Raw genomic sequence first — 19,946 nt, forward strand, 5'->3', positions numbered from 1 at the left:
CCCCCCGCTAGCCGCTCCCATGGACTCCAAGCTGGCCCTGCAGGGCGTCGATCCTAGCCCCTCACCGTGGATATCCAAATCTACCAGTAGGTTATTGGTGCGCTAGGCGTTCCTCTAACCCTGATCCCCACCTTTTAACAACCTTCCCACAGGACAAGCTGCCACCAATTGACCGATGCAAGGCTGGTTATGTGCAGACGAGTTTAAGTTAAACGTTGCGTTTTGGGTTTGGGAAAACCCTTAACACGAGTTTTTGTCTCATTAGTCGTGTTTAGCCGCTTTTGAGAGAAAGAAAAAGAGAGAAAACGTGTTCCTAAGTGTTCTTGAGCGTTCTTGAGAATATTTGGTGATTTGAGAAGGTTTCTGTAGAGATCTGTAGCTGAGATCGCCGTATGAGCTTCCTAGGAGCGTTTTCTTGCTTGTTTGTGGTTCTGTTTCGTCTTGGCAAAGGTAAGTGCATGACCATGGCTTATCTAAGCTTGAGATTTCTCTGATCTGCTTGTTTATGTGTTATTTGGCTTGTTAAAATGTTATTTGGGACGTTGGGAAGCTTTCTTGTGGCTTGGGATCGAATTTTGTGGTTGTAGGAACGAAGATCCGGCGAGAAGCTTCGGGAAAAACGATACTCGACATGTGCATCGGTCGATGCACTTTGTGTGTTGGTCGATGCAAGTGCGAGGACGGCGCGTAAAACCTAGGGTTTTAGTGCTATGTCGAGCATGTGTCGGTCGATGCAATGGGAGTATCGGTTGATGCAAGTGAACCTTGCATCGGTCGATGCATATCATGTGTCGGTCGACGCAACCACAACTGGTGTCGGTCTATGCAGTGTCCTGGTTTGTTATTGATTGGTTATTGTTGGTTGATGGTTGGAGATGTCTCTATTGCTTGTGTGTATAGCCCAGTAGATGAGAAGATTGCCTTACTGAGTGTTTATAAAATACTCATGCATTGCAATTTGCGTTTGTGGTGCAGGTAAAGGCAAGGTGTGATCGTGGAATCAAGGCAATGAAGAGGAGGATGTTCTAGGGACTCGATTGGTTGTTGTCTGGCATTGTTAGGTTATTAGAGTTGGGTCATTAGAAACATTGTTAGGTTGTTGGTTCTATGTTTCCTGTTGGTTGATTATTGGATATTGTTTATGTTATAATATTAATTTTATTATTGGATAGTTATTGGATATTGGTATTGGTTATTTCCGGTGTTGGTTGTGATTGTGATTAGGTGGCTTGTGGTTATGAGACTACTAGTTGTAGTTTGTTTATTTATTATTATTATTATTATTATTATTATTATTATTATTATTATTATTATTATTATTATTATTATTTATTATTTATTAAAAAAAAATGTGTCGGGTCGTTTCTAAAATCTTTTTAGAAGGAAGCTAGAGGTTGATGTAAAGTTCTAAAATTAATAATAAGTTTAGTAAACATATTATTTACGGCAATCTACTTATCAACCAATTTTTTTTTTTTAAGAATTTCGAATAACACGATGTGAAGAAAAAAAAAGAATTTGAATAACATATTTACTAAGAAACTAAAGATATGAGTATACGAATCATCTCACAAACACTTTTTTACTTAAACAAACAACTTACAAGACAATGTTAAAGAATAAGTACCAATACATAGTTCGAAAATAGGGATCCTATAAAAAACTAAGAAATAAATCTCTTTTGTATGTGTATTAGGATTTACTCCGTGGTATACCACGGGTCTATTCATTTTCATAAATCATTTAAATAAGTTAGTATACTAATATAATCAGGTTTTATTTAGTTAATATAAATATTAAAATATTATATATAATATGTTGTATTTGCAAAATTTATCCGAGAGTAAATTTCTTTATTTTGTAATATCAATGCACTTATATATATATTTTATTTTGGTATTTTTACAATAATTAACAATACTTGTTAATAAAATTATATGGATTGACTTTGAAAGAACAATAAATATGTGTACTTTCAGAAATACAATGAACTATGATTAAAATCAAAAGAAAATTAAGGTCATAGTTTTGTGCATGGTCTTAAACCATGGTCAAAAATACAATGAAATATGATTAAAATAAAAATTTATGGTGATTAATAGTGTTTAAGACCATGATTTTTTGGAAAATCATTTCAAAAAAGATTATTGCACAAAAATATACTTCAAAAATGTTAAGATAGATTTTTAAAATATATATCCGTTTATAAAAATTCAAATCACATCATATGATGAAAAAATCTAATATTTTTTTAACTTTATGTATTAAATAGTAATTCAAATAATAAAGATAAGATTAAATAAAAGTGAAAGAAGAATTCTATTTTAATCTAACATATTGCTTTAAATTAGGTAGATAGATTTTAGGAAATTTGAAATTAATATTATCAAATAAGGAAATTATTGTGTTTGGTTGTAAGGATTGTAGAGAATTTAATTGAGACTTGTTTGGATACAAAGATAAAAAAAATGGCACAAAAATGTACTCCAAAAATGTTAAGATAGATATAGTAATACTTGGGTTCACCCCTAGGGGTGAATCTCTTCATTCACCCCCTTATAAAATAAGGAAATAAATCCTGTACACATTTGTTATAAAACTAGAAACTTAAATTGCTCTTTTATAAACCCAAACCGATATATAATTTTGTTGTAATTGTAAAATCTAAACCCTAACCATCTCATTTTTAAACTCAAACCATCTCATTTGTAAACTCAAATCGACATATAGTTTCGTTCAAAATCAGTATTAAGGAAAGTAATCATATACAAATACTATTATTGGGACTCTTATTTTCTTGGAAACACGAAAAGGGATACAACTTGTGAATTGTAAAGACAATACCCAATATATATTGATTCTATTCGGATAGACAACGAGTAGAACATTTGTGGGAGACAATAATAAACATTGCATACTCTTTGCTAGTAGCTTAAGTCAAAATGTTTTACATATAGTATTTATCCGTTTGATTTTGAAGAAGCCACGGGTATAAACTCTACTGTTGGAAGTTCCGTAAAATAATCAATAAAACGAAGAATTTACAAAAAGAGGTAGAATCTTTTTTTACTATAGCCATTGGGTTTAGAGAGGATTAGAGAGGCAGTTTGCATATCACCCGGAATGTAAGACTATTGGCTAAACTCACCTTAGTTTTGCTGATGATTTGATGGTTCTTTTGGATGGTAAAGTGTGGTATATTGAATCCTTGAGGTGTTTGATAAGTTTGCAAAACACTCAGGACTCCGGATTAGTATGGGGAATTCCAATGTGTATCTAGCAGGTGTTACAGCTTCTTCTCGCCAAGAGATTGAGGATCGTTTCCAGTTTGGTGTTGGTCAGCTTCCTATTAGATATCTTGGTCTCCTGCTGGTTACCAAGAAGCTCTCTTCTGCTGACTATAGTCCCTTACTTGAACATCTTAAAAAGAAAATAGGATCATGGACAGCTCGGTTCCTCTCCTACGTTGGTCGTCTAAACTTAATAAGTTATGTTCTCTGGAGTATCCGCAAATTTTGGCTTGCTGCTTTCAGACTTCTTTGAAAGTGTAACTGGGAGATTAATAAGATTTGCTCTGTTTTCCTATGGTTTGGCCCTGCTTTATAAAGCAAAAATTTCTCGGGGGAGGTTTGTAAACCGAAAGCAGAAGGAGGTTTAGGTCTTAGATCCTTGAAAGAAGCAAATGACGTTTATTGTTTGAAGTTAATATGGAGGCTTCTGTCGCATAAACACTCATTGTGGGTTCAATGGTATCGGGTTTATCTTTTCGTAAGGACACGTTTTGGTCAATCAAGCAGACTTCTCTTTTGGGTTCCTGGATGTGGAGGAAACTGCTTAGATACCGAGATCTTGCTAAAGATTTTTGCAGAGTGGATGTGCAGAATGGGGCTCAAACCTCCTTCTGGTATGAAAACTGGTCTTCACTGGGGAGACTGATTGAGATCACGGGGGAACGATGATACATTGACCTTGGATCAGTAAGTATATGTCGGTTGCAGAGGCTTGGGATCACTGCAGACCTCGACGACATAGATGTGCAAACTTAAACTCCATTGAAGAAGTTTTGGCTTCCAAGCAGTAGTCCCATACGAATGCAGAGGATACGACATTATGGAAAAGGAAAAACGATGTCTATCGATCAAGCTTCTCTACCAAGGATACTTGGAACCACATTCGCTCCATATCGCTTCCGGTTCCTTGGCTCAAGGGTCTGGTTTTCCCACACAACGCCAAAATTCTCCTTTGTGTTTGGTTGGCGACAAGGAACAGACTTTCAACAATGGACATAATGCTTCTTTGGAATACAGGCCTGCCTACGACTTGTGTTTTCTGCACTAATACTCTTGAAACTCGGGACCACATTTTCTTCTCTTGTAGTGTTACTTCAGGTATATGGGCTAATGTTGCCAAGAAGATATATGCCACGCGGTTCTCCTTGGATTGGCAAGCTCTAATAACGACAATATCGGGCTCCTGGATAGATCGAGTGGAAACTTTCACTGTCCACTATGTCTTACAGGCCAGGGTGCATGCTATATGGCGTGAGAGAAATCGGAGGAGGCATGGAGAACAGGTGACCTGATATGATAATGGGAAGAAATGAGGATGATCAAGTGGAAGCAGAGCTTGTTCCTGTGGATGTTATGCTTGTACATGTTGGACCAATGACAAGGGCAAGGACCAAACAGCTTGCTGGAGCTGTTCATTTGATAGATATCGATATTTGGAGCAAAGAGAACATTACAATTTCTATTGGGGATGATATCTATCAAGTCCAGCCCACTTTGAGCCTAATAGAAGCCCAAAAAAGCCCAAAATAATCACTTTATTTTGTGGTCAAAGAAGAGTGACGAAAATAAGAGATACATGCACCAAAAGTCACTTTGGAGGAAGGAAACATGCACCAAGAGATGGGTCTTCATTCAACTTTCTATCTTTATTGTATTTTAGTTTCAAGAATAATTAATACTTGGCTTTGTGACCAAGTTTTCTATCTCTATATAAACACATGTAGTCTCATTTGAGAAATCATTCAATGAAGAAATCTTTTATCTTTTATTTGAGAGGAAAACTCCTTTGTTCCTTTGGAACTTGTTCTTTCTCCTTGGTGGGTTACATCAAAGATTTTTTGGTATATCAAGTGATTCCGCTGCAGTTGACGTTGTCATTCATTAGCACAAGGATTGAAGAGTCGTTTTAAGAGAGTCTAGGGCACAAGGATTTTCGGGATTCGTCTCACGCCTTGTCATCTGTCTCCGCGAAGCTTCAATCTAACGTTCCACCCCTTGCTTTGTTTGGTTTGTTTTAAGAGAGTTTGGGGCATAAGGATTTTTGAGTTTATCTCACGCCTTATCATCCAGCTTCGCGAGCCATCAGAGTTCTAGGATTATCATTCTACCTACCTTAGAGCGTTGATTCCTTGGGAGAATCACATCAAGTGGTATCAGAGCTATTGGATCACATCAAGTGGTATTAGAGCCTGCTCAAGGACTTTTGGTATTCTTCTAATCAAAATCTTTGATCTTCTTATCTATCCATCTTTTCATCTTCTTTTATTCATCTTCTAGCTTTTTATTTTCTTTCTTTCATCTTCTAGCTTTATCATCTACTATCTATTCATCTTCTTCTTTCAAAAAAAAAAAAAAGAAAGAAAAAAAATAGGAAGAACCCGTTTTATTCTACCCAAGAAAAAAAAACTCGTTCTATTCTGCAAAACCCAAGAAAAAAAGAAAAAGAACCCGTTCTATTCTGCAAAAAATGAAAAGAAGAAGAACTCGTTTTGTTTTACAAAAAAAAAAGAAAAAAAAAACCTGTTCTATTTTATTTCATTTCATCTATATATTCTATTCTATTTCTTTTTGGGTAACAAGTTACTGGAAACCTTTGGTATCTCATTGAGTTGAGTGGGATTAGTTCTATTGGAACCTTGGAGAAAACCACTACTGTGAGGACATTTTGAGAGATTGAGTATAACACTTGTGGGAAACACTTGAGAGAAACACTTGTGAGATTTTTTGTTTTACTAACTTGTTTTGCAGGGAAAAATGAAATGAATGTGAAATCTCCGGAATCGACAACCCTAGAAGAGAAGAGGTAGTAGGTCTTTCGCCAATAAAAATGGAGGCATTGAGAGGGCATTTTACCCAGTTGTTTCAGACTGAGATGGAGGCTATGCACCAGCAAATTGAAAGAGCGCAACAGCCTCAACAACAGCTTGAAGGGGAACCCGATCGGAGGGGCAGAGATCGACCTAGGCGTAACAGATATGAAAAGAAGACTACTACAGCCAAAGTGGCAATCCGTCTAGTGAGGGTCAAACACGTCCAAGGCGAAACAGAGAGGTTAGGAGAAGAAATGATGACGATTTGTGAGGAATCAAGTTGAAAATACCACCATTCTATGGAAAGAATGATCCAGATGCTTACTTGGAGTGGGAAAAGAAAATGGAGTTAGTCTTTAGATGTCAAGACTATTCAGACCGCAAGAAGGTTCAAGTAGATGCTTCCGATTTTTATGATTATGCGATCAATTGGTGGGATCAACTGGTTACTAGTAGGATGCGCCGACGAGTCCAGCCTGTTGACACATGGGATGAGTTAAAAGCAGTTATGAGAAAGAGATTTGTGCCCAGCCACTACAACAGAGAGTTGCATCAGAAATTGAGACAACTAAGTCAAGGCAGCAAGAGTGTAGAGGATTACTTCCAGGAGATGGAACCTCTTATGATTAAAGCTGATATTGAAGAAGAAGTAAATGCAATTATGGCGAGGTTTCTAGGAGGATTGGCCAGAAATATTCAAGATCAAATGGAGTTGCAGACCTATGAGGACTTGGAAGAGATGTTGCACAAGGCGATTCTGATTGAGGAGCAAATTAAGAGAAAGAGCAATACTCGAGAAGTCGCTGGTTCTAGTTCAAAGCCGAGTTACTACAAGGAGGAGAAGTCGAGTTTTCGGCCTAGAACAGTACAATCAAACCAAATGTATAAATATCAATGCACTCATTTTGTACACATATTTATTGTTCTTTCAAAGTCAACCCATATAATTATATTAACAAGTACTGTTAATTATTGTAAAAACACCAAAATAATATATATATATATATATATATATATATATATAAGTGCATTGATATTACAAGACAAAGAAATTGACTATGGGGTAATCTTTGCAAATACAACAACATATATATTAGTAGATCCGTGGTGTACTACGGGGTAAATCCTAGTACAATAGTAAAGTTGATTCATTAGAACCAAAATAATACAAAAAAAAAAATTATACTCTCAAAACTATATGTTTAGCTTAATGAATTCGACTTCTACTATTTTGGTTGAGCCTCTATATATATAGCTTAGAAGGAAAATCGTCATAATTATCTTTACTATTTTAATATTTTTAAGAACATAAATTTTCTTTAAACGAATATTCGTAATATATTCTAATATTTCTTCCATTTTTCTAAAGAGAAATATTGCATATAAATATATTAGATTTTCAATTTTGTAAAACAAATTTCGTTTTTTATTTTTAATTTTCGTTTTTATTATTTTTAAAAAATTAAAACTTGAAAAAGGGTAAAAATGTCCAGATTTGAATCTCATTAATGGCAAAAGAGTAATCTCAGGTCTAAGGATTAATGTGGTGCGTTTCTGTTCAAATAGGGGATAAAAGCTTGTCCGATTTTTTAAAAAGACATTTTTCATTAAAGGTAAGAGAGGTCAAATTTTGTGAGGATTAATGTAAGCTCGACTTCTCCTTTAATATATTAGATTGTGATTACTACTATGACGAAAAATTAGAAATCTTATTAAGTTTATTTGTTTATTTTGTAACCAATTATTAGAGGGCTGCCTCTAGGAGGCCCCATACTATAGCTGCTCAACTAAATTCACTTGGTACTTTTATTTCCTCCTGTACACATAGTAACTCTTCTCAATTTCACTTATACACTATAATTCTATCTAATTAACCAAAATTGGTTTAGTTCGTCAATATTGTAGGTTCGTCTCGGGGTGACTTCAAGAAGTTCTCAGGTTGGAGTTCGTAGGTTCTGGTGTGGTGGAGAGATTATGACTTACACTTCAAAGATAGAAGAGAATTCGTATTGAAGATTCTACACATGCATTGTGGGTATGAAGGTAATATACTTTTATCAGCTCTTATTCTATCAAAATTTATTACATATTGTTATCAGAAAATGATTTAGGAGAAGAAGGGGAAACACATGTTCCATTGGGTTGATGATGCTTTTCTAGAGGAGATTATGATTGTTGAAAGCAAACAGAACCAACTCTTACAGGATTTCAATGATCTAAAAAAGATGGTGATGGACAATGTAGAGCTCCAAAAGGAGATGGTGATCAAAGGCCCTCCATTGTAATTTCTTAGATATTGGGCTGTGATTGTGAACATGAACCTCAGTTTATCTTATTCTTTGAATCCGTTAGTGCCATGTAGAAAGCGTATATGAAAGATGACCCTTCTGGAAGATGAAAGAAATAAAAAATCGTGTTACCCAACTTCCACCGTTCACGGTGGCAATCCTCGGTAGCCAAGCTTGCATTTTGGTCGCTTAAACCAAACTGTAACTGTTATCAACCTCTTTATTGCTTGAGAATTGAGAAGAATATGAATGTTTAGCTCCCTCTTAACCCTAATTATTTCTTAGAGATTAGGTTAATTCTTGGAGCTTCCTTTCTTATTAACCAATAGAGAACTTTATATAGGTTTTCAAACAGCTTAAATCATAACCCTAATGCATAAAAAAATATTTAAACCAAATTTATAAAGTAAACTACCAAAATTAATTAATTAAAATGTCCTAACCATACTCTAATCTACCTAACCATGATCATGTATCATTACTCCACCCTTCGATTCGGAGCTTGTCCTCAAGCTCCAACTCATGGTGTCCCAGCATGTTGTCTTTGCTTGCTCTTGAGTCTCCGTTTGTGTAACATCCGCGAACCAAATAGTGATATTTGGGGATGGGTGTCGATCGACACCATGGGTTGTGTCGATCGACACCATGGGTTGTGTCGATCGACACCAACTTTTCTGGTTCGACCAGAATGAGTTTTAATTGACGTTTTGGGTTGGTTTGGTTTGATTGGTTCCCAAACCTACGCATTTAAAGAGGAGTCGAGGGTTTCAGTGTTTCTCTTCGCCGTTTAGAGAGAAAAAAGAGAGAAAAAGGAGAGAAAACGTTTGTGAGTGTTCTTGAGAGATTTTGGCTTGTTCTTGGTGGTTTTTGGTGAGATCTGTTGCTGTGGAAGGGAGTATGGTTGCTGGGAACGAAAGAGAAGCTTCTTGTGGTGTTGTCTCCACCGTTTCTCAATCAAATCTTCCTGCAGAAGAGGTGAGTGCATGACCATGGCTGATCTAAGCCTGAGATCTCTTATGTTTTGCTTGTTTGGTGTTGTTTTGGTGTTTTTCTTGTTGGTTGTGATTGCTTTAGGGTCTCTAATGGTTCCTGTGACTTTTCGGTGAGTTCTGGATGGATTGGAGATCGATTGAAATGGAGATTCGACGATCAGCTTCGAGCAGAGCGCGTCTGCGGAGTTGGTGTCGATCGACACCAGGTTGGTGTCGGTCGATACCAACTTGTGTGATTCGTAATTTCCTGGTTTGTTGTGTTTGTTTGTTGTTTGTTAAACATTGGAATCTCAATTGCTTGTGTGTGTAGCCCAGTAGATGGGAGGATGGCCTCACTGAGTGTTTATGATAATACTCATGCATCTCAATTTGTGTATGTGGTGCAGGTGAAGGCAAGGTTTGTTCGTGGAATCAAGGCGATGAGGAGGAGGATGATCTAGGGTCTCGTTGTGTGTTGGTATTGGTTATGTTTCTTAATGTTGGAACCTTGGTTAGAGTTATGCTAGGTTGATGGATAGAATGCTTAGGAATGTTATTGTATTGATGAAGTATTGGTTTGTATGGTCAGTATGTTTCCGCTGCGTATATTGGTTGTTATTGGTTTAATGAGAAGTTTTGGTTTGGGTTGGATTGATTAAGTAGTATGGGATGCTTAACTATATATTGTATTTATTATAAAAATAAAAAAAAATCGGGTTGTGTTGTTTCATTTTGGTATCAGAGCCTATACGGTTCTAGGATGGTTAGGTGGAGAGTTAGAGCGGCTAGGGATTTAATTGGATGAATTGATCTCTATGTTGATTGTTGCTTGATGATGTGTGATGGAATTGAATATGAGTAGTTAGTCAATTTGTTTGTGATATGAAGTCCTAGTATCATCCTCTTTGAGTCCTGCTTTGTGATTCCACGGTGAGTATTTTTCTTTATGTTTGACTGTTGTTGTCATGGGGAAAAGAGAAATAGCTCGTGTTTCTATTTTTGGGAAATTTCCATAAATAGAAAGTTTCCATAAAAGAGAGGTTTCCATAATTAGAAAGTTTCTAAAAAGGGAAATTTTTGTGGAAAGTGTTGAGGTAGATCTAGTCGGGAGATACTCAATGGCGTTAGACTTGTTTGCTCAAGGCCGTGTGGGCCCAACTCATGTGATACCAATAGTTCGATGGACTTTGTGGCCAGAGAGTGGGAGTGGTACGTTGCTTTGGATGACGATCCGAGAGCACGCTTTAGGGTGACGACCCAAGAGCGGGATTTTGAGACTCCCTGGATACCGTAGCTGTGAGCCTCGGCTCGGCAGTGAGCCGGTATGTCTCGAGGGTTGCGACCCGAGAGCGGGTGGAGTGGGTGTGAGCGACTCCCTGGATATCGTAGCTGTAGGCGGTGGCCTGGTAGTGAGCCGGTATGTCTTGAGGGTTGCAACCCGAGAGCGGGGGGAGTGTGTGTGAGTGACTTCCTGGATACCGTAGCTTAAAGTGGTTAGCCTGATAGCGAGCCGGCATGATTCGTTGGTTGCGACCGCGGACGGGGAAGCACTGAGTTGTGAGCAAATAACGTCTAGGATGTGAGTATAATGACTAGAGGGAGACCTCGAGGGTTCAGTCGGAGGTGTGCGGGCTGTTGCGACAGTGGCATGGGAAACCTTGGCTGACGGTGTTCAGTCCGGCCGGAGGACGTGCGGGCCGTGTTGATGGTGGCACAGAGGTCCTTGGTGGATGGACGGTACTGAGGGATTCGAGGACGAATCCTTGTTGGTGGGGGAGAATTGTAACATCCGCGAACCAAATAGTGATATTTGGGGATGGGTGTCGATCGACACCATGGGGTGTGTCGATCGACACCAGCTTTTCTGGTTCGACTAGATTGAGTTTTAATTGACGTTTTGGGTTGGTTTGGTTTGATTGGTTCCCAAACCGACGTATTTAAAGAGGAATCCAGGGTTTTAGTGTTTCTCTTCGCCGTTTAGTGAGAAAAAGAGAGAAAAAAGAGAGAAAACGTTTGTGAGTGTTCTTGAGAGATTTTGGCTTGTTCTTGATGGTTTTTGGTGAGATCTGTTGCTTTGGAAGGGAGTGTGGTTGCTGGGAACGAAAGAGAAGCTTCTAGTGGTGTTGTCTCCACCGTTTCTCAATCAAATCTTCCTGAAGAAGAGGTGAGTGCTTGACCATGGCTGATCTAAGCCTGAGATCTCTTATGTTTTGCTTGTTTGGTGTTGTTTTGGTGTTTTTCTTGTTGGTTGTGATTGCTTTAGGGTCTCTAATGGTTTCTGTGACTTTTTCGGTGAGTTCTAGATGGATTGGAGATGGATTGGAATGGAGATTCGACGATCGGCTTCGAGCAGAGCGCGTCTGCAGAGTTGGTGTCGAACGACACCAGGTTGGTGTCGATCGACACCATGTTTGGGCCAGTGTTGATTGGCACCACTCTGGTGTCGGTCGACACCAACTTGTGTGATTCGTGATTTCCTGGTTTGTTGTGTTTGTTTGTTGTTTATTAAACATTGGAATCTCAGTTGCTTGTGTGTATAGCACACTGGGAGGATGGCCTCACTGAGTGTTTATGACAATACTCATGCATCTCAATTTATGTTTGTGGTGCAGGTGAAGGCAAGGTTTCTTCGTGGAATCAGGCGATGAGGAGGAAGATGATCTAGGGTCTCCTTGTGTGTTGGTCTTGCTTCCATTTAGTAGTAGACGCTGCAGATTCTAACACCGTTCCATCTGGTGGCTCCGGTTCTTTCCAACATGCTGGTTGCTTGTAATGGTTCCTCTCCTCCAACACCAGTTTCAGATTTTTGTGAGACAGATCATCCTCACCCTCGTCTCTAACAGTTTCATCAAAAACTGCAGCTTTTAACACCGCATATGATGGTTTCTCTAACTCGATCATAGACATTGCAGCTACTAACGTCACCGCCTCCGGTGGTTTCAAATTCACCTATTCCACCCCCTCTCTCCTCACGTGGTTTGGGTCCACCACCTCTCTCCTCATGTGGTTTGGGCCCACTGTAACCACAACCAACACTGGATCCAGTGTTGATGTCACCGTCTCCGTCACCACCGCTTGTTCTTTTGTCTTCTTTTCTTGCTCGGCCTTCGCTTGCATGTTCTTCACCGTCTCAAACACCTCATCAACTATTTTCTTCATCTCATCAATTTGTCTCTTTAATGAATCAAACTGTAACGCCATGGTATCTTTTAGGGACTTCACAGGATTACTTTCTCCCATTGAATTGGTCGGCTCTGATACCAAATTGTTATGAACCTCTTTATTGCTTGAGAATTAAGAAGAATATGAATGCTTAGCTCCCTCTTTACCCTAATTCTTTTTTAGAGATTAAGTTTAATTCTTGGGGCTTCCTTTCTTATTAATCAATAGAGAACCTTATATAGGTTTTCATACAACTTAAATCATAACCCTAATGCATAAAAGAAAATACTTAAACCAAATTCATAAAGTAAACCACCAAAACTAATTAATTAAAATGTCCTAACAATACTCTAATCTATCTAACCATGATCACGTATCAGTAACCAGTAGACTATGTCCATTTTTGCAAGTTTTGTAAGCATGTTGTAATGTCTGGGTAAAATATTCGTTCTGTTATTCGATTCGATTTGGTTCAAAATTGATATTCATCAAAAGCAAAGTAAATCATAAATACCTACAATACCCGAACAGAGGAAGCAACTGTCCTCTTGGTATAACGGGGTATGGTTTAAGCACTCCACACCAAAATTTTCTTTCAGTGTTTGGCTTGGAATGCAAGATAGACTGTCAACAGGTGATCGGATGCTCCATTGGAACAACGGCGTCTCCAGGACATGTGTTCTCTGCAACAATGCTTTGGAGTCCAGAGAACATCTCTTCTTCTTCTGCAGTTTTGGATAAGAAGTTTGGGGTGGTACAGTAAAAAACATCCTCAAAGCAAAGTATACAACAGACTGGCAATCTCTTCTCATCTCAGTTTGTGGACACTGACATGGTCAGCTTCCTATTTCAAACGGTAATCTACAACATTTGGCGAGAATGGAACTCCAGGCGGCACAAACAGTCTCCTAATACAGCAGCTCGGATAATCTCAATGGTGGATAGAATGAGAGATCGGTTGTTATCCCTTCTCCTCATTGGGGATAGAAGATATGACAAAGGCTTGCAAGTCTCGTTCTCCTCTTGTTTCTGATTCTCAATTAGTTTTTAAACCACAACACTTTCATCTTTATAATTTAATATTTAAATAAGCGGATATCCGCTCCAGTATACGGGAAAATTATGAGTAATGAGATGAGATTAGAGACTTCACTAATTTGAGTAAAACTAATTTCAAAACGGGTAAAGATCAACTTAGATATATGGGGTCCAAATCTTTTACCTTTTTTATTTTATTTGTTGGAATAAAATATAAACTTTATGTCGAATTCAAACTTGATTAACTTACCTGGATAGTAACTTACCATGATTGTGTATAGATTTGTTCTTTACGACACTTCCCATTTTGTAAGGTAGTTTAAACTTAGTCCAAAACCAGAATTACCCTCACAAATAAACAAATGTCACATAGTTTTTGTTAAACGAAAATGAACACTATAAAAGTGTTAAACCAAAATTGATTTGCTTTCTTACCTTTCATTTGAAAACTTTATGCAAAGAAAAAGTTAATTGAAGACCAATATGTTCATACTCCTCCTTCAATCTAATTGCCGAGTCCAATTACCGTCTAATTCAAAGAAATTTTACCCAGCACACACAAAACATAAATATTAGAGTAGATAATTCATCAGAGTAGATATTTGTATTCCTGTTTTTTGTTTACAAATCAACAAAGACGGTAATTATAAAAATCAATATAGGTCATAGAATGATTCGATCTAAACAAAAAACATGATTTAAATTTTTGGAAATATATACAAACATGTACAAGAAGATCCATATACGATTCAATCCTTTAAGAATCCAGACCAATACTATATACATACATAAAAGAACAAGTAAATTAGAAATCTACACTAAATCTTGATAATTAAAACGACGAATATAAAAATAAAAGATAGACCTATTACCTTACTTATCCATGGAAGTCGAAATCCTTTTTTTAAAAGACAGATAATCAGATAAATCTGAACTATTTTGGGGGAATCCGATCTGGTTGCTTTTACTGGAATTCCGAACTCTTAATATCATTACCTCAGAGATTATCGGAGAAATCCGATCTATATTGTTCAATTCGTTTTTTGACTCGATCAGACAACTCTCTCTATCGTTTCGACGTTTTGTTTTTTGCTGTCTCTTTGTTTTTGCGAAAGAACATTGCGAAGAAGATAAGAGTGTTAATGGGCCAAATTCGGATCCAAATAAAAACCCATCGATACAATTACCAAAAAACTAATACTCTTATGGTCCATTAAACTCTGGTTTTTGTTAAATTTATACATCTATACATCATATTCAAATACATGATATTTTTTGTCCAAAACAATACTATTTTATTTTACAAAATATTTTAATATACAATTTTATACAATAAAGAAAAAAAAAAGGGTTTCCCGCACGTATGTGCGGATCTTATCCTAGTTAGTTTTTAAACCACAACACTTTCATCTATATAATTTTATATTAAAATCAAAAAAAATATATACCTATAATATAAATAAGCGGATATCCGCTCCAATATACTGAAAATTACATGTCTTAAATATAGTTTTACTATTTTTATATGTACTAGGATAGTGCCCGCGCTACGCCGCAGGATTGTTTTTTATTTTTTTTTTAATTTTAATTATTTTTAAGAATTTTTGTATGGTGTTTGTAATTAAAAATTATTATTATTATAGTTTTTGACAATCTTTATTGGTAATATTTTGTTTTTAGATTTTTGTTATTATTTATTTCTGGTTATTTTTTATTTTATTATTGTAATGAATTTATAAACTAAAATCAATTTTATTTTTTCTTGTATTATGATGCATTGGAGCACTATTATTAGTGTTAGCTTTCTCATAAGTCCTTGCATATATTTTGTATGCGCTCATATAAACAATATTTCACATAATGTTTCCAAACTCTTAACGTCGTCATACCACTTAAATAGTTTGTTGCATTTGACTAAAAATCATATGCAGCTTCTAAAGCAAAGCATTGCAAAATCTTTTAGGCCGGAAAGTGATATAAATGCCCTTAAATAAACTTTATCATGAGAAGAGAACATTGTGCTTTGTGCATTCCTAAAACTCATGTTATTTAGATTCAAACTTGGTTTGCTAAAGATGAACCAATAACCAACAAAATTGGGTTCAACATTTTCAACGGAAGCTTTTAAAAAACTATATATCTTTTTAGATTATAATCTGTGTAAGAAAAAAGAAGAAAACATAATTTCTAATAGATGTTATTTTCATTTTAAGCTACTTTATCACTTCTAATATATATTAATAGTAGATAAAAACATAAAATATATATAAAGAATTTTGAGGAATTCCTCATTTTCCACTTCTCAGTTCTTAGACCATCTCCAATGGTTTTCTCTATTTTTTCCTCTATAATAGAGATGAGTTTTGCTCCAATAGTTTTCTCTATTTCTTCCTCTATAAAAGAATATTTCAAATAGATTCTATTTTTATTTTACACTTAACACCTTTTATTCATAAAAATTATAAACTAATCCATTTTACTTTAAATGTTGTACACTTTCATAAAATTATCTTTTGCAAATGCTAGTCTCAATATTTTAGAATAAATATTTATACTTAAATTTATATTATTAGTCCTTAAAAATATTTATTTTATTTATTTTGGTCATAAACAAAAGAAGTTAAAGATTAAGAGGACTACTTTGCAAATAAAATAGTTCAACTCTATTTATAGAGGAAAAAATAGAGTTTCTCTATAAATAGAGAAAAAAATTGCAAACTCTATTATAGAGGTGAAAGTAGAGATGGATTTGAGCAAAAATTACTCTATAATAGAGTTTAGAGACAAAAATAGAGGAACATTAGAGATGCTCTTATACAAATTTCTATTTAAGGATCTCAAAGAATGATACTCTTCTTATTCATTTTCATTAAACAAAAAGAGCAACTTAAGAAAGCAAACAAATTGTTTGATTCGAATTAAGAAAACAAAAAAAAAAAAAAAAAAAAAAAACAAATATGTTAATTGTTTCTAACGTCTTTGATATGGTTAATTGACTGTTGACTATAAATGCCTTTAGGAAACATTATAAGAAGATAAACCTTTGTACATTATAAGATCTACCACACTTCACCAAGCTGTGGCACTTATGGCTTCATTAAAGGTAATGATGTTATTATATAACGGGGTTTCTATAGATTAATAATACTATTGAAATAATATTCTCAAGGAATATGTTATTGGGTCATCCACTCATGCCATTTAATTTCTTATGATATTTAATAGAATATCAATTAAAAAAAAAGTAAAGTGACATGGAACAAATGGTTATTATTATTGTAATAGAATGATGAGCTGTATTAATTAAAATGTTTTCATTGGTTACCTATTTTAAATGATGTGTCATCTCCAGAATGTGATGTGTCATGTTCTAGAGAGAAACATTCAAGTTTTATTGTATTGATTGATTTTATAAATTTATAACCAAACAATTTATAACTATAGCTTTTCGAATTTTTAAGTTTATTCACTCTGGTAAGCTGCTCTGCTTTTACTCGTAAAAACCTTCTAGACATAGCCAACCGTAAAACATGAATATATCTAGAACACAAAAATCATATAAAGATCCTAACACACTGTCAAAATAAGCGACACACTCCATGTTCACAATCCCAGTGCCAGTTGAGCTACTAGAATGGTCATATGCACAAGACTGAACAAGCATATGAAACATTTCATGGATTTACTTAGGCAATTTGACAAATATAATTGTTCTCACAAGTCAAAAAAGATTATTATTTTAACTTCTCCGGCTAAAAAACTTGGCTAAGTTTGGAACTCTCTTCTTCTTGATTACAAAAAACGTTGGAGTCCCTGCAGATGAGTATCTTCTTGGCTTCCCTCGTTGTACTGGCGTGAGTTTTCCAGTTGGTTTAGGAGAAAGATAGCTTTTGGCTTCAGAGCACAGCTTAAACTTTTGAATCTCATCCTCGACCAATCTCCTCGTGGACAATGACCTTTCCATCTTAAACGCTTCATTTTCTTCTTCCACTTTCGTCATTCCACTCTCTCTGATCAAAGTTTTCGTCTTCATCAAAACCACTTTCGTGCTAGCCTTGAGTGCTTCAACCCATGCCTCTGCTGCTGCAACTTTTTTCTCTGCGGTTTCTTCTGCTTGAGAAGCATGTTTAATCAAATATTCGTACTCAAACCTCGAGATTGTAATCATTGCACAATGCTCAGACTCCATTTCCCGACTCTCCATTGTGTCTTCTATAAGAGATTCAAGCCTCTCAAGCACTAAAGCCTCTGCGCTTTTAGCATCCTCAAGCTCATCCAATTTGGAAATCAATTCTTTTTCCATTTCATCTAAATCAACTTTGGCTTTCTGTGTTTCAGCCTTTGTAACCATCGTCTCTCTTTTGAGAAGAAGCTCCTCTTTCCTTGCAGCATTTCTATTTTTCTTTAACTTCTCAAGAGAACCAACTAAACTGTAAGCAAGCGAGCTAATTCTCACTTCAGCGATCTATACAGCTTCCAACTTAGATTTTGCCATAACCATCTTCGAGTTGAGTTTCTGAATCTTAACATCATCTTTCCTCAAGACTTTATCTAGGCGAGATGCTTCCTCTTTTGTTTGACTAATTTCATTCCTCAACGCATCCATTACCGCCATAACCCGAAAGAGCTCAGCATTAACAGAACCAAGTTCTTCCTTTTTCATTTCAGTCGCTTCTGTTACTTCTTTCAAAACCGATAAATTATACTTCCCTCTTTCAAAAGATTGGTTTGATCTTGACATGCTATTATCTCTCCTATGAACTCTCCTCTCCATTTTCTTGACAAGCTCAAGCTGTGTTTGCAACATCTCAACATCTGAACTCGTCTCAAACAACTCTTTCTCAATACCTTTTGATATCTCCGCTTCTTCCAACACTTCCTTGATTCTCTTATTCTTTTCGACCAACAAATCCAAAACCTCTTTAGCTTTCTCTTCTCTTTGCCTTTCAATCTCCTCACATTCCTTCAAAGCCTCAACCTTTCCCAATTCAGCCATCAAATACTCCTCATTCGCCACCTCAGTTTCTTTCTTAAGACTCTCCAACAATCTCAAATCCTCTTCCGTTTTTAAACTCAATTCCTCAACTTCTTTCATTACTGCACTTCTCTCTCCCAATACAAATGCTATATCAAGCTTCACCTCACTCACTTCTTCTTTAACAACATCCAAAACTCTCATGACTTCCACATACTTCTCCTCAATCCTCAAAGCTTCCATAATCTATTTCCACCTCTCAAATAACAAATGTGAGCTCCACTACTTCTGCTCTCTTTGTGACCAAAAATTTCCCTTTTTGATTTGTGCAGACCCCTCCAACAACTGAAATAGCACTCTTTAAAAGAAATTTATCAAAAAAAAAGATTCAATCTTTGCATCACCCAAACGAAGATTACATTTGAAGCAAACCCATCTCAATTCTTCAAATAAATACAAAATCCAGAAATATTTCAAACACAAAATTCGAAATTTCTTGGCAAAAAGGGCATAAATAAAACTAAAAGTTGTTCGAAGAAAACGTACGGGTGAGCGAGAAAGAAACGATTGCCGATTGGTAGAGATGATGGAGCTGGTGCCTGGTGGTAGATTTGTCCTTATCATTTTGATATCATTTATGACTTCTAGGAGACTTGGGATCACTAATTTGAGGACGAGGACTGCACAAGTACATGAGAAATAGCAAAAATCACACAAGTAATCTTCGCATAATAAATTTATTTATTTTTTATTTTTTTGAAAATAATTTTTACGGTTCGGTCTTTTTTTTAAATTGAATTTTCTTATGGGAAAAAAAAATAAAAATACCTTAACTTTTAAATTTTGAGATGTTTAAATAAATTTGAAATATCATTTAGATGCCAAAGTTTTCATTCACTTTATACTTAAATAGAAAATTTTAGTTCACTTTGCCATTTTAGTCGTGCCTTTAAAATTAAATCATCTGACGGAAAACTAACAGGATTAAATCTTTGTTTAGAATTTTTCTGTTAGTTTATAAGTCGCTTTACTTTTAAAGTCGTTTTGAGAGGGTTATATAAACTAATAAGAAAATTCGAATCTTAGAAAAACTAACGGTCCGAATGTTTTATTGAAAAGGGATAGTGGTCGGTCCGAATGAGTGACTTTCTGGCAAGGATGAGTGAAAGCAGAGTTTGCTAACCCGTCCACAAGACGGTTAGTCTTCTTATACACATGCGTAATTCGGACCGACCAGTCCCTTGAAAGAAAGTAACACAAGCACACTAGGAAGGACAAGGGATGAGTATCCACTATCCCTGGCGTGAGTAAACCAACTACCAACTACCAACTCTGAATCAATCTCCAGCTCTGCATGAGTGAGCTGTTTCTCCTAGGCGATATGTAGACCATAATAGACCCCCCCTATAACT

General features: G+C 36.0%; 1 pseudogene; it reads right to left on the reverse strand.

The window, feature by feature from the left end:
• Positions 17,129–19,217, reverse strand: LOC104724163 (annotated as a pseudogene).

This window comes from Camelina sativa, chromosome 11, assembly GCF_000633955.1.
Source record: "Camelina sativa cultivar DH55 chromosome 11, Cs, whole genome shotgun sequence".
NCBI lineage: Eukaryota > Viridiplantae > Streptophyta > Magnoliopsida > Brassicales > Brassicaceae > Camelina > Camelina sativa.